Here is a 26,670-nt window from a genome sequence, read left to right as displayed (position 1 = left end):
GGGGGTGGATGACGCCGCCGCTGGAGTCCAACCTCAGCTTCACCTTGACCTGCCGCTTGCTTTCCAGATTCCCAGTCTGTCCTTCACGTCCGCTGGAGTTCCTACGTTCTCCACATACCGAGCGAGGATTGTAAGGACGTCCACCACTTGCACGTACGGGTTGAACATCTGGAGCATGATTGTCCGTTCCTGCTGGGTAGCTGTCGCAAAGAGGGCCTGTGCTTTCAGCAGCGACAGCGGTGCCTCTGTCCCCTTCAGCTGAAGCTGCTGGTACAGCTTCTGCCACCCTGCAGCCTGCCGGAAGGTGACATCTAAGAAGCCCGCGAAATCCTGGAAGCAACAGATGTCGTCGGGCGTAAATCTGCAGCACTCCATCAAGACCTTCCGGATGAAGGTCTCTCGGGTGAAGCCGGTGCCCCCGTTCTGGTCTCGCACTGTCAGCCTGACAGTGTTATTGATCCCCGGGCTTCAAGCCAATGCACTGCTCTCTGATGCCATCTTCCACACTGCTGTCGTCACTGGTATGGGGTGTTAGATTGGAGGCCAATCAGCATTAGGGTCCACCACTGCGTCAGCGCGAACTGTTCTCCTCCGCCTTCCGATCTGGTATGAACAGAAATTATACTTGATGACGCTCAATGTTTTTTTAATTTCAAAATATACTTTATTCAAAAATAAATATATACAATAAAGTATTCAATAACTTTCCATTCTTTACATACGTTTCCATTAAAGTCAGTACATATCCATATTTATGGCCACCCACGTGGCATTCCAGATCATTGTACCACATCATTGTTGAGGCGTATACTCCCCGCCACCCGACCCTTCTCACTCCCGTGGGTGAAGAAACCTATACCGTGGTCCTTTCCCAACGGGCCCTTGCGGTGGCTGACCGAGTTTCAGTGCGTCCCTCAGCACGTACTCCTGCAGCTGAGAATGTGCCAGTCGGCAGCATTCTCCCACGGACATCTCCATGTGCTGGTAGATCATCAAGTTTCAGGCCAACCAAAGAGCGTCTTTCACCGAGTTGATGATCTGCCAGCAGCACTGGATGTTGGTCTCCGTGTGCGTCCCCGTGAACAGCCCGTAGATCAGAGAGTCCTCTGTTACGCAGCTGCTGGGGATGAAACGTGACACTATCTCGTCCATCCTCCTCCACACCCTCTTTGCGAAATGACAGTGTGCGAAGAGGTGGGTCACAGACTGCTCCTCACTGCAGTCCTCCCGTGGGCAGTGGGGTGCGGAGAAGACGTTCCAGGCGTACAGGAGGGCTCTGACTGGGAGGGCCCCTCTCACCGCCAGCCAGGCGAGGTCTTGGTGCCTGTTGGTGAGATCTGGCGATGAGGCATTTTTCCAGATGAACTGGACGGTCTGCTCAGGGAACCAAGCCACTGTGTCCATCACGTCCTTCTCCTGCAGTGCCTGTAGGACACTACGTGCCGACCACTGCCTGATGGCCCTGTGGTCAAAGGCGTTCTCCTGGAAGAACCTTGATACATAGGACAAGTATGCCGGCAACGACCAGCTGACTCTTCTCCTCCGCCTTCCGATCTGCTAAGAACAGAAACTACACTTGATGACGCTCAGTGTTGCATCTCGGTGGAATGAGTCTCTGGCTGAATGTTCTCCTTTGCCCAACAAGTGATGTAGCTAGTCACTGATGCCATGTACTCCTCTTAAGTTGGTGGAGTCACCATCGGTTGCAGCCTCCCTGGACATGTGCTAGTCAGTGCACTCAAAGCGGTCTTGAGCAGAGATGGCTCCTGCTGGCCAGATTTTCACCTGCTTCAGAACTGGTCCGGAGCGTCTGACGAACCGTCTGTTTGCTGGAATTAGCATAACAAAGATGTGGTCTGAGTAACCGAGGTGGGGGCGGGGCTCCGCCTAGTACACGGCAGGGATGTTTGTATAAACAAAGTCCAACGCGTTTGCCCATCTCATTGCAAAGTCCAGATGTTGATGGAATTTGGGGAGCACTGACTTGAGATTCGCATGGTTGAAATCTCCGGCGACAATAAACAGTCTTATCAGGGTGTGCATTCTGCAGTTCGCTAATCGCATCAGCGTGTGCGTTCAGCTGTTCGCTAATATTGTTCTCCAGAAACTTGTAGAAAATGTCCCAAATTTCCTGAAATTTGCCAGCTTTGTTTTTTGTGAAGTAGCTTATCTTTTCTCGAGCAAGATAAGAAGTCATTCCTTTCAGCCATTGTGAGAGTCCACTGGTTGTTGGTTTCTTCCATGAATAGGCTATGCAGCGTTTGGCTTCCAAAAAACAAATATTAAGCAGAGACCTTACATTTTTGGAGGTTACAAAATCCTTTGGATAAATATTCAGAATACATAATTTAGGATCAAGGGGCACCTTTTTTCCAATAATCTGTCTAATCAAATCCAGCACCTTCTTCCAGAAGCAGATTATCTGTGGGCACTCGCACATTCAATGGAATAGAGACCCCTTTTGGTGATTACATTTAATGCATGTGTCTGGAACGTTGGGGTTAAAGTGATGCAACCTGACTGGAGTAATGTACTGTCTGGTTATCCATTTGTATTGTAGTAATTTAGGATGAGTGTTCACTGATTGGGTTTGAACTAATGAACAAACTTCTGACTGCTCTTTTTCTGACAGATTCTCATGCAAATCAGTTCTCCATGCTTGTAGTATGTTGTTTGATGACTCTTTGCATTTACTTGCAAACAAATTGTATACTACAGACACATGTCCCCTAGCTTCAGATAATTTCAGAATGATGTCTTCTAGGGTAGCTAAAGGAGGGAGCTTCAAACTGTAACCTTGCCTGGACATAATAAAACTTCACAACTGAAGGTATTTAAGAAAGTGTTTTGCTGGAATTCCATATGTGGCCTTAAGTTCTTCAGATGACATAAATGTATTGCCATTATAAAGATCAGACACCTTAGCTGTGCCTTGGGTCGACCAAGTTTTAAAACCAGCGTCTGCTGTGCCGGGCCAGAAGCTATCATTACCAAAGATAGGAGTTAACTGGGGTAACTGTGATGTCTCTCCCAAATACGCAAGAGCATCATGCCAAAACATTATTGTATTTTTTACGAAAGGGTTTTTAGTTTGTTTGACCAGTTTTTTCTTACCTGCTGAATACATATATAGTTCTAGAGGGATATTGATCGACTGGGATTCCATTGAGACCCAAGTAGGAGAGTGATCCTTAACAAAGTAAAACATTCCTGTTCTAATTTGGGCCGCCCAGAAACACCATATAAGATTTAGTAGCTGTAAACCGCCTCTATCATACGGCAGATATAACAGAGAAAGCCTGAGTCTTGGACGTCTATTATTCAAGATAAAATTAGAAAAAAAATTCTTTAATAAATAAAAGAAAGATGATGGAGGAGAAGGTGGTATAGATTGGAAAAGGCACAGGAACTTTGGTAAAATTGACATTTTTAGAATGTTTATGTATCCAATCAAAGATATGGGCAATTTCGTCCATCTGTTTATAAGTTGAATAACTGAGTCTGTGAGAGGGTTATAATTAGTTGGGATAATTTTATCAATAGTAGGAGTAATTTTAACACCTAAATAAGTAAAACCCTGTTCTGACACCATAAACGGAGTTTGAAGTGGGGGATTGAGTCTCTCATCTTTATTCATGAATAATTTTGCAGATTTGTTGTTGTTTATTTTATAGCCTGCAAAAGTACCAAAAGTATTTATCAGGTCAATTAAGGCAGGTATTGTTTGTTTCAAGTTGGAGCAAAACAAAATTATGTCATCCGCATACAGGGCTGTGCCGTGTTCTATATCTCCTATAGTTATTCCTGCTATGTTAGCCTGTTTTCGAATTGCCATTGCAAGTGGCTCAATGGCCAGGATAAACAGGTGGGGAGATAGGGCACAGCCGTCTTGTTCCCCGTTAGAGTTTAAAAGATGCCGACAAAAGCCCATTAGTTAAAATTTCAGCCTGTGAGTTAGAATAAAGAAGCTGTATCCACCTTAGAAATTTTCCCCCTGTACCAAATCTTCCTAAAACTTTAAACAGATATTGCCATTCCACTCTGTCAAAGGCTTTCTTGGCTTCCAATGACAGAATAGCGCTATCAGAGCTTCCAGATTTTTCATAAAGTCTATTAAGCACTCTTCAAATGTTGTGGAAGCCCTGCCTTCCCTTAACAAATCCATTTTGGTGGACCATTTTTGGCAAGAGTGGCTCCAGCCTCCTAGCTAATACCTTACAGAGAATTTTGAGATCATTGTTCAGAAGTGAGATTGGCCTGTAAGATCCACAGAGGGAAGGTGGTTTTCCAGGGTTTAACAGCAGTGTAATTACTGCCATATTAAGAGAGAGGGGAAGGGATCTAATGTCAAGTGACTCCTGATACACATCAAGCAGAGATGGTATTAATTTAGTCTTAAAGATTTTATATATTTCAATCGGAATTCCATGGGGCCCAGGAGTTTTCCCTCCCTTCATGTTAGTTATAGCTTCAGACAATTCTTAAGCCTCTAAGTTAAACTCCAGCGAGGTCAAGGACGTTTCATCCAGGGGTGTAAATTCTAACAAGTTGAGAAATTCCTTTTGTATTTGTGGAGCTGAATCTAAATATTCTGTGTTATACAGATTTTGGTAAAGTCTCAAAAAGATATTGTTTATTTCTTTTGGGTCAGCAGTTGTCACCCCCTCATCTGATTGTATGGAGTTCATTGCCCTTTCTGTTTGTATCTGTTTGATGCGCCAGGCCAAGAGTTTACTAGCCTTTTCACCCTGCTCAAAATAGGATTGCGTCAGTCTCATCAAACTTTTTGTTGCCTTATTAATGGACAATACATTATATTTGGCTCTCAGTTTGTTAAGTTCTGCAAATAGCTGCTGAGAGGGATTTTGAAATATTACAGATTCAGTCTCTTATATTCTTTTTTCAAGCTGTTCTATTTCCAATCTAAAAGATTTATGTTTAAAGCTGGTAAAGCTAATCATCTGACCTCTTAGAAAGGCTTTAAAGGCTTCCAACCTTATAGCAGCAGATGTCTGGTCCGTATTATTTGCAAAATAGTAGTCTATCTGTTCTCCAATAAACTCTATAAATTCTGGATCCTTAAGCCAAATCACTTGAAGCTGCCATCTTGGGGAGTAATGTAAAGCGTTAGGCAGGTTCAATGAAATCGGGGCGTGATCTGAAATTACAGGTGTCCCCCACTTTTCGAATGTTTGCTTTAAGAAACCTCTCTGTTACGAAAGACCTACATTAGTTACCTGTTTTCGCTAACAGAAGGTGTTTTCACTGTTATGAAAAAAGGCAGTGTGCGATAAAAGGCGGCGTGTGAAAAAAGGCAGCGCGTCCCCCGAGCAGCCAAGCTCCTCCCAGGAACTGCATTCTAGCTGGCATTGCTTAAACACGTGCCTGTGTACAGCTGTTAACAAGATGAGTTCTAAGGTATCGGAAAAGCCTAAAAGAGCTCGTAAAGGTGTAAAACTAGACATAATCAAGCATTTCGATTGTGGTGAATGAAGTAAGGACAAAGTGAGTTTGGGTTGTGGAAGTTGGCGAAGATGATGTCGAAGAGGTTTTGGCATCTCATGGCCAAGAACTGATAGATGAAGAGCTGATGCATTTGGAAGAGGAAAGGATAACAATCGAAACCGAATGCAGTAGCGAACGGACCGAAAGTGAAGTCCTCCAGGAACTGAACATGAAGCAACTGCATGAGACTTTTGCTGCAATGATTGCAGAAAAGTACGACTTACGTAGGTTTAGGGCATATTTGCAGGATGGTTTGAGTGCTTACAAAGAAATGTATGATAGAAAAATACACAAGGCTAAGCAGTCAAGCATACTGTCATTTTTCAAGCCTCCCACATCAGCCACAGCAGACAACCAGCCTCGACCTTCGACATCAAGGACAGACGACGAGATGACACCCCAGTGTCCCACCACCCCAACCCCCGGGCCGCGGAGAATGCAGCAGTAGCCGGGACACACCCAACATATCTTTAAGGAAAAAAACGAAATAAACATCCTAATTAATTAGGTGCAGCCTGGCACGTAAATGTCTGCCCAGATCAGAGGCGATTGCCGATTGCGCCACCTCTGATCTGGGCCGACAATTATGTGCCGGGCAGCACCTAATTAATTAGCTTGTTTATTTCAGCTTTTTTCTTAAAGATGCGCTGGGTGCATCCTGGCTACCACTGTATTCTACGTGGATCAGTATCAGTTTGCTGCCCGGAGGTCAGGGACCACTACACCACTACACCACCCCAGCTTCCAATGACTCAGCCTAACACATCATCATCAGTGTGCTCGGCGCTGACTTCCCAATTCCGGTAAGTGATTCTACACTGTACATACATTATTTCTACTTTATATAGGCTGTGTATTTTTATGTGTTATTTGGTATGATTTGGCAGCTTCATAGCTTAAAGGTTACTGGAGAGAGTGTTTCTGCCAAGAGCACTTGCACCGTGTTTCTGCTGAGAGCGCTTGCGTGAGATTTTCGCTACGGAGAACAGTGCGGCAATGATTGTAGAAAAGTATTTCTACTTTATATAGATTGTGTATTTATCATATCATTCCTGCTTTTACTATATGTTACTGTTATTTTAGGTTTTATGTGTTATTTGGCATGATTTGGTAGGTTATTTTTTGGGTCTGCAAACGCTCACAAATTTTTCCCATAAAAATAAATGGTAACTGCTTCTTCACTTTCCGACATTCCGGCTTACGAATCGTTTCCTAGGAACGCTGTACCTTCAGATGGCGGAGGAAACCTGTATTATGCTATTGTACCAGCAGCTTATAATTGTGGATAATAAAGCAGCTGAAACTAAGTAATAATCAATTCTGGAAAAGGTCTGGCAAGTGCTAGAATAGCAGGAAAAGATTAGTTTATCTGGGTTCTTCCTTCTCCACACATCAACTAAATTAAAGTCTTTAGCACATTGCGATAACTCTTTTCTTGTCTGATGGTGAGAGGTATCTCTACCCCATTAGATCTGTCTAGTTCAGGTTGAAATGCACAATTAAAATCACCACCTACAATAAGATGGCCCGGCAGAGCAGCTGATGATAAAAACAGATGTCTGAAAAAAGCTGGATTGCCATCATTTGTCCCATACACATTGACCAAATTAAACCTGATTGAGAAAATTTCACATTGAATATTAAGGTATCTGCCAGATTGGTCTTCAGTAACATTAACAAGGTGGAAAGGCACCAACTTATGTATAAGGGTAATTACCCCCCCCCGTGAGTGTGAACTGAAAGGGGGAAAAACCTGTCCCGGCCATCTCCTCCTTACTCTAACTATATCCTCAGGGGTTAAATGGGTCTCCTGCAGAAAAACTGTTTCGGCTTTTGACTGTCTTATCCTACTCATGACTTGCTTTAACTTGACAAGTTTATTTAATCCTCTTACATTCCAAGAGGAAAACTGAAGTTTGCAGGGCATAGGCTATTAGTTATAATTTCAATCATGTTGAGCAAGACTGCTAACTGAGATTACAACGTAACAAAAAAAAGATGAGTAAAAACCAGTAAATAGTAACTAGAACATTGTAAACATAACTAAGTATACTTCCTGAACTGAAATACACCCAGCCACCCCACAATGAACACCTCCTGACAGCCCCAAAAGAGGGCCTAATTATGGAGCTTAACTGGTCCTCCCGTGCCGTCGTCATGGTGAGGAACAGCATTGCCAACAGCAAGAACAGAGCCCCAACGTTATCAGTAGCAGAGAAATTACAACCAAATTATACTAAGAGTCTTTATCAAATTTAACTTGGTCATAGTTACAGTGCCACTGAAGATAATGAGAACCAATGCAAATTTGGTAACATAAACAATGCAGTGGATAACACCCGGCTAACGTTCGTTAGCGTTCACTTATGTCCCTTAGGCAGTATGAACATACCTATTCAAGCAAAAGTCAAAGAACTGCTGTACTGTCTCACTTGCCCGCAGCTTCCAAGTTCTAGTCCTTCAGCTCCTGCACAAATTTCTCCATTGCCAGTGCACTGTCAAAGGTGTGGCATTTTCTTTTGTTCTCTGGTTCTGTCCTGTCTCTTTGCCTGACGCATTCTTTGCAGGTGCTGCTGGCCTCCTGCTCCACCTTCCTCTCTGACGCACACGTTGCCGTAAGCTGTGTGCTCCCCTGCCTGTTTTTTGGGGTTCTCCTTCTGTTGCTCTGACATCTGTCGTATAGGCGGGGCCTTTTGATGCTTCTTTTGTTTGCCCGTCACTAGGTTCCAGCCTTCTTTTCCCTCGGCTCTCCCTTCCTCCATGGACGACTCCTTGTCTTGTGGCGGGGCCAGAGTTTCTGCAAGGGGGTGTGGGGTCTTGAGATGGTTGCACCTTCCTCAATGGTGGTGTTTACCGTGGTGCCAGGCACAGGTGGCGGGTGCATCTAACTCTGCTGGGTTACCAGCACCTCCCCTGATCACCTGCGTGTAGGTGCCAGCACGTCTCGGACAGGCCCTGGTCAGGTGGCCTGCCTGACTGCACAGTTTGCAGGACTTGGCCTGTGTGCAGTCCTTTGTCTGGTGGCCCTCGGCCTTGTTGCAGTTGGGTTGCCCAGTGTACACCACGTAGCCACAGTTCCTTCCGATGACGAAGCCTGAGGGAGGGTGGATGACGGAGTCATTGGAGTCCACTCTCAGCTTTGCTTTGACCTGGTACTTGCTTGTCCAGATCCCCAGCCTGTCCTTCATGTCCACACAGTTTCCTACGCCCTCTACGTAATGGGCAAAGTGGGTTAGGACGTCCACCACAGGCACGTACAGATTAAACACGTGCACCATTATAATCCACTGCTTTTGGGTGGGGATGGTGAAGAGAGGCTGTGCTTTCAGCAGCAACTGCTGTGGTTTCATACAAGGATTCTTAGCAGTACCGGCTCCGATAAAGGCCTCAAAGGAGGGAAGCCCCCTCTGGAGGAGGCAGATCAGGAAAAGGCTTTTATGTTTATCACCAATTCCCTAGTATCTACATCTGTGTTCGGATTTCCAGATGTGGCTCGCCCCTTTCATTGAGGGAGGGTATTACAACAGAGTGGTGGTACAGGACCATAGGAGGACAAAGTTAGTGGCATATTATTGAATGAAACAGACACCTGTTATAACAAGACTTCCCCGCTGCATGGCAGCTTTAGACTGCGCAGCATGGGCAGTGTGAGCAAGGGAAACTGAGGTAATGATGGAACAACTCGTACAACACACCCCATCGCATTGTAGGACTCCTGAATACGGGGAGACTGAGAGCAGTTACCAACAGCAGAAGGGCAACTTGGGAGGCAGCTCTCATCCCCACGGACGTCACTAATGAGGGTTAGGGACACTGGAATGAATCCCGCAAGCACCATCCTGACGGAGGGGCAGGCACACGAGTGCCAAATGGAAATAGAACAGGAAGATGATATTGGAGTGAAGGAATCACCTCTGGAAGGGAAGCAGATTGGTCTCAGATGTACAGAGACTGGAGACCATGGAGAGGGTGGGACTTGATGAAGGAAATGGCTGGGTGTATAACCAGGAATCCTGAGATTGTGAGCAAGCCAAAACCATACGTTGGGTCTCTGCCCCTACAAATTAGTGATGGTGCTAGCAATGCGACTCCCTAATGGGGTAATAATCTGGGCCTTACAGAGGTTCAATGACACAGTATGTGAAAGACATTTGTAACCAATGTTGAAGGACCAAGCCAAACAACAGCAGCACATTGCTGATCAGAGAGTCAGAAGGAAAGGTCTCCCACAGCCAGGTGACCAAGTCATGGTGAGGGTTTGAAAATGCAGGGTTTGCTCCTAGATGGATAGGACCACAGATAGTACTTTTGACAAATGACAAAAGTGTGCAGACTCGACGAGGCAGTCAGTGGAAACACTGGACACTAGTTAAACTGTACAACTTACCTTCTTGTCACACCCACAGACAGAACAGAAGATCAAGTATACCCAGTAACAGTGTCATTGCAGAGAACCTAAGTGGTGAACACCAGCCGGCTGCACCAGACCGGATTATAGCAGACCCACAACAAATAGAAGGCAGAAGATACCGAGAGCATGACAGAAAGCCATAAATAGCATGTTAAAGTGTCATGGTAACGGTACTCTGTAATGAAGGCTGGTTGCTGAAAGGAGATGATTATTTGTACAGTATAGAATAGAAAAGATACTAGGGAAAATAGATGGGGAGGGATCCAAGTGACAGCAGAGACATCAGGTTCCACAACTTCACTGGTATAGCAGACTGAGAAAGAGAAGAAATTGCACATGGCAGTCATCCCCAGCCTGAATGGGGAGTGAACACAAATGAGCTGGGCCATTTCAGCGCTTGTGTCAGCAATTGACTGGACAGTTTGGAAGGGGGTGCCACTAGGAGAGGTCCTTGCAGACATTCAAATAGAGGCCACCTCACCCCCTTCCTGTGCATCGATGAGAGGGCCTGTAAGCCTGATACATTTTACTTTGCTGGTGACCGTGGAAAGAGACCCTACATTTTTAAAGACTGTAGTTCGAATTTCTGGAACAATCTCTCTGCTTAGTGTCTTGTAGGTAGCTGTTAAGGGTGGTAGGGTAGATGTGGATGCACACAGTAATTGGGAGGGATTCCGAAGTAGGGAATTTCCACTACCCTATTTGAGTAGATCCTCCTCATGGTTGGCCTTTCCTGGTTCAAATTTATGATGTACAGAAGGGCCAAGAGAAGGTTCTGGTAGGGTATTTTTTGGGTTAGCACATATAGCAAATAGTTCCAGCAACTAACTTCAGCCACCAATCTTCAAATCTGAAATGTGGAATGTAGAGCAAATTTCAAATGCAACTCTGAACAATGGGTTCCTAAGACCCATGAATCACGTTTAGTTTACTGACCACACAATGCTGATTAAAATTCAACATTTAGATGTCTGGTATGAAGGCTGTGTGTAATTCAAAGGAAGCATTGTAAATATGAAATTGGCCTCTAATCTTTAGCAGATAAAATGTCATGTAGTGTTGTTTCAAGCAGGTCTCTTCCTCTGAAATGGTCTCAATATGATGTTTTCTGTATCTCATTTTGTCAAATAAAGACACTATTTGATCTCCACCAAGTCTCTATGGTGACTTTGTTCACACGAATACAAATGTGTGGCTAAGAATCTGATGCAGGGGGCAGGGTTTCAGATTTCTGGATCATTACAATCTCTTCTGGGGAAGGTGTGACTTGTACAAAAGGGACAGGTTACAGATGAACACAAGGGGGGCAATCAACATCCTTGCAGGCAGGTTTGCTTGTGCTGTTGGGGTTGGTTTAAACTAATTTGGCAGGGCAGTAGGAACCAAAATGGTAGGGCAATTGGTTTACCATCATTGACCATGGATAGTGAGACATTCAGGAAGGATGGGCAGATGATAGGGTAAATTTATAAACAGTGGAATGATTTGCAGTGTAAAAAGGGGACAAAATCAAAAAGGAAGACCGATACTGGGCTGAACGTGTTACCTATTTCAATGCATGCAGTAAACGGAATAAGGTAAATAATTTTGTAGTGCATTTAGAGATTGGAATGTATGATGTTGTGGACATCACTGAGTTGTGGCTGAAAGATGATTATAGTTGGGAGCTTAACATACAAGCATACACTGTATTGAAAGAATAGACTGGTAGGCAGAGGGGGGCGCAGGGCTCTGTTGGTAAAAAATGAAATCAAATCTTTAGAGGTGACGAAGGGTCTCGGCCTGAAACGTTGACTGCACCTCTTCCTAGAGATGCTGCCTGGCCTGCTGCGTTCACCAGCAACTTTTATGTGTGTTCCTTAGAGGTGACATAGGATCAGAAGATATAAAATCTTTGTGGGTAGAGTTAAGAAATTACAAGCGGAAAAAGAGAGTTATATACAGGCCTTTGAACTATAGCCAAGAGGTGGGATACAATTTACAACAGGAGATAGAAAAGGCATGTAAAAAGGGCAGTGTTTAGAACATAGAACACGGAACACATACAGCACAATACAGGCCCTACGGTCCACAATGCTCTGCCGAACATGTACTTACTTAAAAAATTACCTAGGGTTACTTGTAGCCCTCTATTTTTCTAAGCTCTATTTACCTATCCAACAGTCTCTTAAAAGACCCTATTGTATCCTCCTCCACAATTGTTGCTCGCAGCCCATTCCATGCACTCACCATTTTCTGCGTTAAAAAAAAACTTAACCCTGACATCTCCTCTGTACTTACTTCCAAGCACCTGAAAACTGTGCCCTCTCATTTTACCCATTTCTGCCTTGGGAAAAGCCTCTGACTATCCGCAGGATCAATGCCTCTCATCTTATACACCTCTATCAGGTCACCTCATCCTCTGCCACTCCAAGGAGAAAAAGCCAAGTTCACTCAACCTATTCTCAAAAGCCATGTTCCCCAATTCAGGCAACATTCTTGTAAATCTCCTCTACACCCCTTCTATAGTTTCCACATCCTTCTGTAGTGAGGTGACCAGAACTGAGCACAGTACTTCAAGTGGGGTCTGACCAGGGTCCTGTATAGCTGCAACATTACCTCTCGGCTCTTCAACTCAATCCCACAGTTGATGAATGCCAATGCACCGTATGCCTTCTTAACCACAGAGTCAATCTGCGTACCAGCTTTGAGTGTCCTATGGACTCGAACCCCAAGATCTGATCCTCCACACTGCCAAGAGTCTTACCATTAATACTATATTCTACCATCATATTTGACCTACCAAAATGAACTACCTCACACTTACCTGGGTTGAACTCCATCTGCCACTTCTCTGCCCAGTTTTGCATCCTATCAATGTACCGCTGTAACCTCTGACTACCCTCCACAGTATCCACAACAACCCCAACCTTCATGTCATCAGCAAATTTACTAATCCATCCCTCCACTTCCTCATCGAGGTCATTTGTAAAAAAAAGAGAGAGAATAAATAAATAAATAAATCACAAAGAGAAGGCTTCCCAGAACAGATTCCTGAGGCATACCACTGGTCACTGACCTCCATGCAGAATATGACCCGTCTGCAACCACTTTTTGCCTTCTGTGGGCAAGCCAGTTCTGGATCCACAAAGCAAGGTCCCCTTGGATCCTATGCCTCCTTACTTTCTCATCATTGCAGCTGTCCTGGGGATTTGAACATGCAGTTTGGTGCTGTATCCCAAAAGAGGGGATTTATAGGATACATACAAAATGACTTTTTAAGAGCAGCTCATGGTTGAGCCCGCGAGCAGATCAGCTATTCTGGACTGGGTGTTGTGCAATGAACCGGAATTGATTAGTGAGCTTAAGGTAAAGGAATCCTTTATGAGGCAATGATGATAATATGATAAAATTCATCCTGCAATTTGAGAGGGAAAAGCTAAAGTCAAATGTATCAGTACTACAATGGAGTAAAGGGAATTGGATGCATGGGAGGGGAGCTGGCCAAAGTTGATTGCGAGGGTGCAGTAGCAGGAATGAAGCCAGGGCAGCAATAGCTGGAGCATCTGGGAGCAATTCAGAAGGCACAGAGCAAATAGATCCCAAAGATGAAGAAGTATTTGAAAGGCAGGATGACACAACTGTGACAGACAAGGGAAATCAAAGCAAACTTAAAAGCAGAAGTGACGGCATATAATAGAGCAAAAATTAGTGGGAAGTTGGAGGATTGGGAAACTTACAAAAACCAAGGCAATTAAAAAAAGGAAAATGGGGAAAAGGGAATGGCGGCGTAAGGAAAAGGTCTCTCGACAAAAAAGAAGGTAAACTGCCCCAAAATCGAATTTAGACAAATACTTAATATTGCATAACTATATTAATAAAAGGGGCAAGGATGATGTCTAAGAACAAGAATAAAAAGTCCGCTTCGAAGGCTGATAAACATAAAGAGACGCAGCAAGGCGAAGGGCCTAGCTCTCCCACGGCAAGCCAGGACGGAGATAATGAGGGGGAATCGGTGACTCTGTCTTTGATTCTCGGAGAGATTCGCGAGTTCCGACAAGATAACAGCAAACAGCTGGAAGATATTAAAGGAGAAATAGTAAAAACTAACTCGCGGATAGATGAAGCCGAAGCGAGGATTGTTGGAATTGAAGAGAAGCTACAAAACGCAGAGGAAGTGATAGCAGAAATGCTGGAGCTACAGGACCAACTCCAGTGGAAACTAATAGATCAAGAAGGCCGCTCGAGAAGGGAAAATGTGAGGATCTACGGAGTTCCCGAAGGAACCGAAGGTAAACCCGGATTGATGATTCCCTTCGTGGAGAAGCTGCTTAGAGAGAACCTTGATATACTGGCCGCAAAAGACCTACAGATAGAAAGGGCTCACCGTGCGTTGGCACCACAGCCTCCGGCAGGCGCCCAGCCCAGATCGATTCTGATCAGATTTCTCAGTTACAGAACGAAGGAAGAGGTGCTTAAAAGAGCATGGCAAAAGAAAGGTTTCATGTGGAACAACTGCAAAATCAGTTTAGACCACGACTACGCACCGGGGATTCTTGCCAGATGCAAGGAATATACGGAAACACGGAGAGTCCTGAAGGAAAACAACATCAGATTCCAGACCCTGTATCCAGCTCGGCTGAGAGTCTTTTACGACGAAGGGACAAAAACTTACGCTACGGTGGAGGAGGCAACGTCGGACCTGGCGGACCGGGGACTACCTATTAAAGTTATCACCCAACCGGAGTCGCTACTGGAGAGGATTCGGCTGAAGTCGTGGCAGTTAGTGGGACGAGGACGGTCCACTCGAACCAGAGTGTCAAACTACAAGGAAAAGCTGCAAATATTCAGAGGCGAATGTACAGAGAATACAGATTAATTAAGAGAAATGACTGAAAAGAGTAAATCGGACTTAAAAGTAAAATGAAAACTGGTAACTGAAAATAAACTAGGCAGAATAACTTGAATGATAGCAATATGGTGGAGACATAAATAGGAGAAAATTCTCTATGATTATTCAAACTGCTGAGGGCCCTCTAACACAGGGTGAAGATAGAGGTTATCCCTCTGAACTGAGGCGGGTCGGTGCTCAGGCCTCACTGTGGGAAGTCGGGGAAAATTTTCAAATGTTATACGTTCAGAAATGTCTAGGGTGTGGTTATATGTCTTGATTTACTGTTGAGAAGGGATTGCTTACTGTTTGGTTAGAAAAGGAGAGTGCTTTTTTTCTACTAGAGAAAAATGCAAACTGAATTGGTAAAAATAATTTCCTATAATGTTAATGGGGTTTTGAATCCAATTAAAAGAAATAAGATTATGTCTAAATTGAAAAAAGAGAGGGCACAAATAGCTTTCCTCCAGGAAACACATATGAGCCAATCTGAACATGGAAAATTAAAAAGAATGGGCTTTAAGCATGTATTTTATTCATCATATAAATTGAGTCACAAAAGAGGGGTAGCTACTTTAATATCAAGTACTCTTAATTATGAACATATTTCAGAGACTAGAGACAAAGAAGGACGGTTTGTAAAAATCACAGGAAGAATAGAAGGTACAGAAATAACATTGCTGAATGTTTATGCTCCTCCAGATAGTGAATGGTCATTTTATAGACACATTTTTGACCTAATGGTCAGTTCTCGAGGGGTAGTAATTTGTGGAGGGGATTTTAATATTAGATTAAATCCTATATTAGATTCTTCAAGAATAGTTACTCAGAATAAACCTCTGACTCGGAAAGTGAATTCATTGATGGAGGAGTTGGGAATTATAGATGTCTGGAGGGAATTACACCCTACTAGTAAAGATTATACATATTACTCTTTCCCTCATTCAGCCTATTCAAGGATAGACTATTTCTTTATCTTAAATACAGATAGACTCAGGATAAAAAACTGTAATATTGCAACAATTGATCTGTCGGATCATAGCCCAGTCTCTATGTCTCTAATCCTGGAAAGGAAAATGAGGAAAACACTATGGAGGCTAAACTCACATATTTTATCAAATCTGGAATAAATGGATTGAATATATAACCCCAATGCGAGCAGACTTTAGATGACTCTCCTAATGATTTATATTGCTCTTCTCATCAACACAGTAATATTGCTAACATAAGCACCCCTAGTCTAAATGTTTGTTGTTCTTTTTTGGAAAATAGAGAATTAACACAAGTAAAGGGAAAGATTTGGGAAAGGGATTAAAAAAAATGAAAAAATTAAGTAAATAAGTACATAGGGATTGGATAATTATGTCTGCGGGCAGGAACAAGCACGAACAAATTGGGATATAAACACCGACAATGGTTGGTATATAGGCTTGTATGCAACATTTTGGACCAGTGGAAATGGTCCAGAAGGGTTGTATGGAAACTATTATTACCATTTTTCTTAACAACTAATTTCATTACTTAGCCTAATAGGTTAGATTTATCACAGTACATAATTATCTATTTAAATGTTTATTTTCCTTTTATATCATCTCAATGTCTACTTAAGAATGTATAAATAATTGTGGTTTTGTACATATAAAAAAATGGAAAAGGTTATATGTGTGAAAAAAGTACACGATAATTGTGAATTCCTTATCCAAATAAAAATAAAATTAAAAAAAAAAGGAAAATGACACCGCAGAGCTAGTAATGGGGACAAGGATATGGTGGAAAAACTGAATAAGTATTTTGCATCAATCTTCACTGTGGAAGACACTACAGCATGCCAGATGTTCAAGAGTGACGGGGTAGAAGTGAGTGCAGTTACTATTGCTAGAGAGAAGGTGCTTGGGAAACTGTAAAGTCTGAAGGGAGTTGAGTCACCTGTACCAGATAGCTGAAGAGATTGTGGAAGGCATCTTTTAATCACTAGATTTTACCATGGTTCCAGAGGACTGGAAAATTGCAAATGTCATTTTTCTCTCCCAATTCAAAAGACAGATGTACAATGTTTTGTTTTAAACTTGGAACATCTTGCTGTCCTTCAACAGATAGATAGCCATCTTGGGTTCATTTTAGAACTGCTCACGACTGTGTGTTTTGTAACTCCAAAACCTAAGATTAAAAGGAAAACAAGAGAGAAGCATGTATGCATGAGGAAATCTGTAGATGCTGGAATTTCAAGCAACACACTTAAAAGTTGCTGGTGAACGCAGCAGGCCAGACAGCATCTCTAGGAAGAGGTACAGTCGACGTTTCAGGCCGAGACCCTTCGTCAGGACTAACTGAAAGAAGAGCTAGTAAGAGATTTGAAAGTGGGAGGGGGAGGGGGAGATCCAAAATGACAGGAGAAGACAGGAGCGGGAGGGATGGAGCCAAGAGCTGGACAGGTGATTGGCAAAAGGGATATGAGAGGATCATGGGACAGGAGGCCCAGGGAGAAAGAAAGAAAGAGAGGGGAATCCCAGAGGATGGGCAGGGAGTATAGTGAGAGGGACAGAGGGAGAAAAAGAGAAAAATATATATATGTATATAATAATAATAATAATAAATAATGGATGGGGTACGAGGGGGAGGTGGGGCATTAACGGAAGTTAGAGAAGTTAATGTTCATGCCATCAGGTTGGAGGCTACACAGACGGAATATAAGGTGTTGTTCCTCCAACCTGAGTGTGTCTTCATCTTTACAGTAGAGGAGGCCATGGATAGACATATCAAAATGGGAATGGGACGTGAAATTAAAATATTTGGCCACTATGAGATCCTGCTTTTTCTGGCGGACAGGGCGTAGGTCTTCAGCGAAACAGTCTCCCAGCCTGTGTCGGGTCTCGCCAATATATAGGCCGCATCGGGAGCAGCGGACGCAGTATATCATCCCAGCTAACTCACAGGTGAAGTGTCGCCTCACCTGGAAGGACTGTCTGGGGCCCTGAATGGTGGTGAGGGAGGAAGTGTAAGGGCATGTGTAGCACTTGTTCCACTTACAATGATAAGTGCCGGGAGGGAAATCGGTGGGAAGGGATGGGGCGGGGGGGGGGACGAATGGACAAGGGAGTCGTGTAGAGATGCATGTCTTAGTTTTGTTTACTTCAAGCAAGGCACATACATATGATGTGGTGGCATGGTGATGTATGCCATTCACATACTTTTACATATAACCTGCAGTGCATTGTGTAAACAAAGAATGCTTAATCAAACGTATTTTGAATATTACACATTTTACTGGAATTATAAATACTCAACAACTTGACCCAAAAGCAAAGCATCAGAGATGATTTAGCAGCAAGCAATAACTGGAATAAGAAATTGCAAAATAACAGGCCACAGGGTGGATGCTACAAAATGAGAGAGAACAGATACTAATCACCACAGTCAACAACATAACTGAAGGCTAAGAGCAGCTGATTCAATGAGTGAACAAGGATTGTGGATGAGAGCTCAGTTAAATAGGCTGCAGGAGATGAGTTAAAAATAACTGGCAGGTGACTGTTATTAGCTGGCTGGAGGCTGCCTGCAAGTGCAGGCCGGACAGGCAATTGGTGATAATCATCCCATTTACAGCAGCTACCATTGCACTTTTAAAACAGTACTGTGAGCCCGATCAACGTGCTTCTTCAAAGCATTAAGAGCAGTGAAAATCTTCCTTACAAAAGTATGATTAAAACTCCTTCTAGGGTATACAATTGCAACCTCACTACTGACAATATGTGTTTGGTCTTTGTCACTATTACACCTACCTCCAGTGCCCACCAGACTACCATCTTCCCAGATTGCTATCTCTATTTTACTAACTTCATTAACATTATTAATAATATCATCATTACTACCCTCGTTATGTGACAGTTAACAATGTCAACACACCTAAAATTAATATTACAACTCACTGAGCACTATCAAAGTCATTATTAAATATTAAAACTATTGAAACCCACTCTAAAAGATTCTAAGTAATTAAAAACACTTAATCCAAGTTTCTCTGACGTTGCAATTCAGCCCGCATCCACTACTTCCACTGGCAGCTCACTTCCTACTCTCACCACCCTGAGTGAAGAAATTCTTTTTATTTTCCCCTGAAGAGTTTCACCCCTAACCCGTGACCTCTAGTTCTAGTCTCACCCAGCCTCAGTGGGAAAAGCCTGCTTGCACTTACTCTTGTCTATACACTTCATAATTTTGTATACCTCGGTCAAATCTCCCCTCATTCTCCTACAAAATTCTGTAGCAAATAAGTCCAACCTATTCAATCTTTCCCTATAACTCAGGTCCTCAAGTCCCGGCAACATCCTTGTGCTGGAGTCATTTTTTGGGTTAGGACATATACATTTAACAATTGACTTTGGCTACCAGTCTTCACATCTGAAAATGTATTGTACATTTAATTGGGAGTGCAGCTCTGAATAATGGGACCATAAAATCTGTGAATCCCAGTCCCAACAATGCTGAATTGAATTGAAATTCATTTGGATGTCTGTGGTGTGGATGTGATTCAGGAGGTGTGAAGGTTGTATGTAGTTTCAAAGAAAGCATTGGCCATACATTGTAAATATGGAGTTGTCATTTGATGTTTGGTACATAAAATATGGAGCTGGGCCAGCAGACCTTTCCACTGAAAGCATCTCTGTATGATGCCTGGTGTACCTGGTTTTGTCGAATAAAGAAGCTGCTTGGTATCGACCAGTAATTTTCTCCGGTGACTTCATTCACACAACAACATCCTTGTAAATATTCTCTGCACTCTTTCAAGCTTACTGATATCTTTCCTGTTGGTAGGTGACCAAAGCAACAATTGAGGATGTGACCAAACCCACCAAAGTCTGTGGTTACCACTGCCACTTGGCAGGGAACACTTTAGAATAGAGAAAGATCAAAGTGTGCTGACGCCAACCCATGAGAGGCCCACTGAACTCTCATAGGCATCTGCACACGGTGGCTGCTGACAGTTGGCACTGGCTTGCATAACTCGTTGGTCCATCGCTTTGTAAAATTGGCATGAGTCCAGGAGATGGGCCTGTGTGACTGCTGGGCCCGACACTCGCTAGCGGGTGGGAACGGCAGCAGCTGCAAGGGACAGTGCGTGCAGCGTAGGGCCTGGAAGGGAAGGAGTATGGCGAGCATTCGGTGGTCTGGTTGCAGCTCTATTCAGCATTTGTATGTGACAAATAAATTTGAGACTGTGTGGCAACAAGTTTTATATAGAAGGGAATACAAAGGCTGTCATGAGTTCAGTGGTAAAGAAGTGGGAGATTGGAGACTACAGACTCTTGGGTATTAAGTATGGGCTGTTTTAGATTAACTCTTCCCTTGTCCCTTGTTTGATATGGGAATTGGTGTGGAGATATTTGTAGAAGATTTTCTAGCCAGAGATATTAGTGCCAATAGTACACTTGAGGTCAAACAACAGCAGGTAAAGAATCTGGCTGACTCCGGCCGGCTCCCAACACGGTAACTACAATTCACAGATCCTTCACCCCAGGCAAAGGCAGAACATTTTTTCTGAACTGCCGTCACTTAAATTTGCTCATGGGAAAGTAGATTTACATTGCAAACTTAAAAGAAATTCACCAAATATGTGCCAAAGATTTTTGGTGTTGGTTGAAGCTAAATGCTGGAGGAATATGTGGGACAGAGTGGCCCAGTGAGTGCAGATGGTCCCCAGGTAATGACTCCATTAACAAGGAGAGATATCGCTGCTTTAAGGGGGAGGTGAGAGTAACTGGGGAATGATAACATCAGTGGTTCAGAATGCTTATGAATCCACCATGCACCATACATATCGAACTTGGGCTGGGGAGTCAGACCAGAGGAGAGGGAAGAGAATTTGGATGGTGGGTGTAGTGAATGTAGCTGCTGTGAGGATACAGAGGATTTGCTATGTGTGCCAGCAGCTGGAATTCTAGCAAGTGACTGCCCGAATAGATAGAGAGGGTAAAGAAGATCATTTTAGCTGTGGCCTCTCTGGACAGTCTAGGAATTGGTGTCCTATTAAGAGAGGGAGTGTGAGAGACAGAAACCACAGCAGTACCCTCTCGCTGCTGACCAGATCAGAGAGCCAGTGAGGACGGTCCCCAGGTCAGACACACTCCTGGTGCCGGCCCCCATTGCCAGTACTAGTCACCTACCGATAGACACGGAAGGTTAATTTAGGGGCCAGCAATGTGATCTGTTCGTGGACACAAGGTCATCAGTATGGATAACTGATCTACCCTTCTCCATGACTGGAGAGGCCACTTTCATTACCAGTACAAGGGAGAGGACATAGTGAAGTGAGACTCAGGTACTTGACATAGAGGGAGTGCAACTTCCAGTGGATATTTGGGTATGTGTAAACAGTGAGGTACTCTCCTGGAGATAGACACACTAAGTAAGCCAGAGGCTATCATAGACTCAGGAAGGGGAGAAACAACACAGACAAGACAGAGACGGCGAATGTATGATCCACGGAGCAGACAACATGGCCCAGGCAGGGATGGGTCTCGGGACAATGTATGTGAATCGTGCCTGGAGGTCTCAGTGATAGGGGTCAGACACAAGACAAGTGTTAGAAGCAGTCAAGCTGCCAGCAGAGATAGCAGCAATTAAATCAGAGGTGCAATAGGAAGATGAAAGTAAGGAGCAGAAAGGAATTGAGTGGGCAGATCTCGGAGCAATAAGAGCAGGGGGGCAATCCCGGTGGTGATGGGTCATTTCAGCCGGTGGTTTGACGCTTTCCTGACAAGAGTTTGTTCCACCAGCACGGGCACGGATTCCCATTCAGGAAATTCTCCCCAGGTGGGGAACTTCAGCCCAGGTGGATTTGGAATGGGACACATTTCACAGGGAAAGTGATGAAGGAAATTTGCAAACTGCCAGAAATTTGACATTTCCTGGTACCCTATCACCTTCAACTCAGGAATGGTACAAAGGGTGAACCAAACAGTCAAAGCTGCCTGAGCTAAAGCAGAGAGACAGGAAAAAACAAGGGTTAACATACTGCCAGAATCCTGATGAGACTGCAAGCAACCAGGTACTGATGGGGTGAGTAACCTGACTCCCTTATGGGCTGATTACAGAACTTAGAGATAAAATGACCCAGTAGGTAAAGAAATGCTGAAACCAGGAAATGTTGAGGGGCGGGGCAGGGCAGGGCAAAACAGCAGCAACACATTGCTGATCAGAGGGAGAGAAGATAATCCTCCCACTATCGGGTAGATGTCGTGGTCAGGGAGCTGTCGGTAAAGTCAGGGTTCAGGTTTATTGGACCACAGGTCATGTTGCTGACCAGTGTCACCTGTCTGTGTGCAGACCCTACGAGGCAGCCAGTGGAAACACTGCAATCAGATTAAATAAAAAGACTCACCCAGGCAATCATGTTTTTCACCATTATCTACTGTTATGGCTGTAGACTTACACTCCTGAACTTTCTCAAGACATTGCTGTGGACTGGGCCTCTTGTGCTTTCTCAGAACAATCCCACTCCAAACAAACAGCATTTTGTCTTCACAGACTTCCATTTTATTTTCACGTATACCGAGGAATCACATTTAACTCTTTCCTTACACCCCACCCATTGAATCCTCATTGGTTGGTACTTTATACAAAAATTACAGTAAGTAGAAGTTCATGAGAAGTATCTTATCTATTTAAGCACTGGGATTATAATATGAATTCTATATTGGCAATAAACTGCACTATAAGATAAACTAATATCCACTTTTTGTTCCCCAGTCCCAGGCTTTTATTAGGAATAATGCAAACCGATCACAATCACTGATACATTTCAATGTGTCACACAAGAGGACCGCTTCTTCTTGCATAGCAGGTCTTTGTATGTTTTTTCACTGCACAACCAGACGGTGACCTTTACTCAGGGAAGGTCCATGCCTTTGACAAGATTAATTCCAGGATGGCTATTTTCACCTGAGAAAAATGAAGTCTGTTATTATAATCAGTTTTACAAAGATTTAAATGATTCTCATTTGGTTAATTTCTCCTGTTTAAACAGATGACCTTTCCTTTGTACTGAAACCCAGTGAAGTGTTACCGTCTTCGTTTGCTACAATCTCCCCCTTGCAAACTGGAGAATTTGGAATGTTCTCTGCTGACGTGGGAGCTTTTTTTTCAGTGTGTTTCCTCCTCGAATCCTGAGGTACACTTGATCAACCTGGTCTTCAGTGATCCTTGGAATAAAGGTCTGTTGTTCAGGTTGTACAAAACTTGGGATAGTACAGTCAAGGTGTGGTGTGGTGTCCATAAATGAATCTGTTGTTTTAAAAGTCCATTCATCCTTTCGATCAGTCCTGATGCTTGGGGGGCAGGGGATAGGGTACACGATACAGCCAGTGAATGCTTTAGAAATTGCTGTTGGAACCTGAATAGGTGTCTACAAGTATTTAAATCATTGCTACTCTGGCAGGGGTCTGGTATAATCAATCTGCCATACCTGGCATATGAAAAGTACAGCACAGGAACAGGCCCTCTGGTCCATCATTTAAACTGTCTACTCCCATCAACCTGCCCTCCACAGGACCACAGCCCTCCATACCTCTACCACCCATGTACCTATCCACTCCAAACTTCTCTTCAGCATTGAAATCGAGCTCGCATGCACCACTTGTGCTGGCAGCTTGTTCCACACTCTCACCACCACCCTCTGACTGAAGAAGTTTCCCTTCATGCATCCCTTAAACATTTCACCTTTCACCCTTAACCCATGACCTCTAGTTGCAGTCCCACACAGCCTCAGTGGAAAAGTCTGTTTGTTTACATTTACCCTATCTATACCCTTCATAATGTTGTGTACCCCTATCAAATCTCCCCTCAATCTTCTAAGCTCCAAGGAGTATAGTCCTAACATATTCAATCTTTCCTTATAACTCAGGTCCTCCAGTCCTGGCACATCCTTGTAAATTTTTACTGCACTCTTTCAACCTTATTTACATCTTTCCTGTAGGTAGGTAATCAAAACCGCGCACAACTCTCCTAATTAGGGTTCACAAATGTCTTATACAACTTCAACATAATCTCCCATATCCTGTACTCGATACTTTGATTTATGAAGGCCAGTGAGCCAAAAGCTTTCTTTACAACCCTATCAACCTGTGATGTCACTTTCAGAAAATTACAGACCTATATTTTTGTATAAAACCTACAGTTGATTGTGTATGACCTACCCAGATTGGTCCTACCAGAGTGCGACACCTCACAGTTGTCTGCATTAAATGCCATCTGCCATTTTCAGCCCATTTTTCCAGCTGGTCTACATGCCACTGCAAGCCATGATAGTCTTCCTTGCTGTCCACTTCACTACATCCCCAATCTTGGTGCCCATCCAGTTAACCACATTACACCCCCAGATCATTGATACGGATGACAAATATCAATGGACCCAGCACTGATCCCCGTGGCACCTCGTCACTTAGCCCCCTCAATTGTACCATGCACACCCTTCTGCAGATGACTAGCATTTGATGTGCCCATTGCCCCATCTCACAGTATTCTGGGGCGTTAATCTAGTTTACTCATGCTAACTGTTCCACTTCACTATTAAAGGTGTTATATTGTTATATGGTTATAGGTAGTAGACAGAGGGGGGGATCTCCATGCTGGGCATCTGCAAGAAAACCAGATCTTGTCCCCAGAGTGGCTGACCCCCACAACGGCTTTCCCTCTATCTGCCACTCTGCCAACCACACAGACATCCCAATTGCCTCTGCCCAAGAGTCTGTGTATATGTGCAGCTGATCCGTTTTATGCTGCGAGGTGACTACTACCAGTTCAATCCCCTGGCTGGAAATGCCTTCTCCCTGCTGCTGCAAAACGTTCTGTGACGAGGTTCAGCAGCAGCAGCAACAGCTGTCCACCCCTGGACACTGGCTTTCCAGCGACTGGAGCCGAGCTGGCTGTCCGTAAACCAGTTTTCAGATGTGCAGGCAGGACAGCAGCAGATAATGGAGAAGTGTGAATACTTAGCTGGTGATAAATCAATGGTCATCCTCCCGCTGCTGTCTGATTTCTTGACTGGCCAACAGAACTGGTCTACCCCGAGGTTGCTTGCCTGATCACACCTTCTTTTAACAACTGTGTGATGGTATCTGAGACCTCCGAATGTCCTCATATTCAATACTGCTTCAGACCAACCATGGCATCAGGTAGCTGTGTTGTAAGGGACTCCCACTTCATTAATCCCATGAAAACACTTGCTTTTAAAATGCCACGTGTGAACTTTCCCAAACTGGTCTACACTCTCTGTCCCCGCAGTACATCCGTTCCAATTATATGTTCAGGTAATGGAGCTATCAGTACTCCAGCTTCCAATGGTGGTCGGTACCCAGGAACCATTCAGCCCATCGTTCCCCGTGCTTCTCCTACCTTCCCTCCTAAACCCCTCTATTTGCAACGGACAGCTGATACTGATCCACTTATAACTGACGTTTCAGCATCTGTGTCCAACAGAGTATTAACTTTTTGCATGTTCCCACCTCCCTAACCACCAAGTGATAGTTACATAACTAAGGTCTCGGGTCCCCCTGGTGGGGAGGATTCATAATTCTGACAGCTTGGTGACCCAGGCTCCACCCCTATATGAAGTTAGTGGGGATGGACAGGGGTTTGAGACATTGAATCAATCTTCCTGCCTCTGAGCTCCATCATTCTCTCCAACTCAGCCCAGCTGATGATCCTTCTTCCAGGGAGCGACACTTGGCTCGAACTTCTCAAATCTTCTGGGTTTTCAAGGCAGCAACCATCATTCCTGTGCCAAAGATGTTGCAACAAACGAGGTGAACCCAAATGCAGGACACAGGCACAGAGATTGAGTTAGGATGCAGACGCCGGCGTGAGCAAACGGCAAACAGGAGGGAGATCAGGAAAGCAGGACGCAGGCAGAACTTATCTTGACATGGAGCGCAGAAAGGAAAGCGGCAGACAAAACTTTTCTTAGCACAGAGAGACGGAGCTACACAGGTAAACCTCGGTGCTGAAGGAATACAGAATACTTATCTTGACACAGAGAGACTGAGTTTCACAGGTAAACCTCGGAACTGGAGTAGAACTTAGAACACACATTCCTAAGCAGCTGGGAAACATTAAATACCACACTGGCAAAACCAACGATCTGGCAACTAGTGGGTGCAAAGCCGGGGTTCTTATACTTCAGGTCTTGATGAAAACCAGGTGTGCTGTCATCAAAGGAAATTAGGAGAAAGAAAATGGGGAATTAAAGGTCGGGCAACACACATCAAAGTTGCTGGTGAACACAGCAGGCCAGGCAGCATCTCTAGGAAGAGGTACAGTCGACGTTTCAGGCCGAGACCCTTCGTCAGGACTAACTGAAGGAAGAGTTAGTAAGAGATTTGAAAGTGGGAGGGGGAGGGGAAGATCAAAAATGATAGGAGAAGACAGGAGGGGGAGGGATGGAGCCAAGAGCTGGACAGGTGATTGGCAAAGGGGATATGAGAGGATCATGGGACAGGAGGTTCCTTCCAGGTGAGACGACACTTCACCTGTGAGTCGGCTGGGGTGATATACTGCGTCCAGTTCTCCCGATGTGGCCTTCTATATATTGGCGAGACCCGACGCAGACCGGGAGACCGCTTAGCTGAACACCTACGCTCTGTCCGCCAGAAAAAGCAGGATCTCCCAGTGGCCACACATTTTAATTCCACATCCCATTCCCATTCTGACATGTCTATCCACAGCCTCCTCTACTGTAAAGATGAGGCCACACTCAGGTTGGAGGAACAACACCTTATATTCCATCTGGGTAGCCTCCAACCTGATGGCATGAACATCGACTTCTCTAACTTCCGCTAATGCCCCACCTCCCCCTCATACCCCATCCATTATTTATTTTTATACACACATT

The 26,670-nt window shown here is 44.2% G+C and overlaps 1 protein-coding gene across 8 annotated transcripts in view; it reads left to right on the top strand.

Moving 5' to 3' along the window:
- The window catches only part of LOC134353972 (zinc finger CCHC domain-containing protein 3-like), a 233,661-nt gene that overhangs the window by 181,665 nt on the left and 25,326 nt on the right, over positions 1 to 26,670 (top strand). Inside the window, exon 4 of one of the 8 annotated variants that reach the window (XR_010019704.1) lies at positions 9,912 to 11,409. The exons of the other annotated variants lie outside the window; for them this stretch is intronic. The gene's annotated coding sequence lies outside the window, so the exon portion shown is untranslated. Of the gene's footprint in view, positions 1 to 9,911; positions 11,410 to 26,670 lie in introns of those variants that run through there. 8 annotated transcript variants of the gene reach the window in all.

This window comes from Mobula hypostoma, chromosome 11, assembly GCF_963921235.1.
Source record: "Mobula hypostoma chromosome 11, sMobHyp1.1, whole genome shotgun sequence".
In the NCBI taxonomy this organism is placed as follows: domain Eukaryota; kingdom Metazoa; phylum Chordata; class Chondrichthyes; order Myliobatiformes; family Myliobatidae; genus Mobula; species Mobula hypostoma.
Note: the sequence above shows the minus strand (reverse complement) of the source record. Positions and strands in the feature narration are given on the sequence as shown.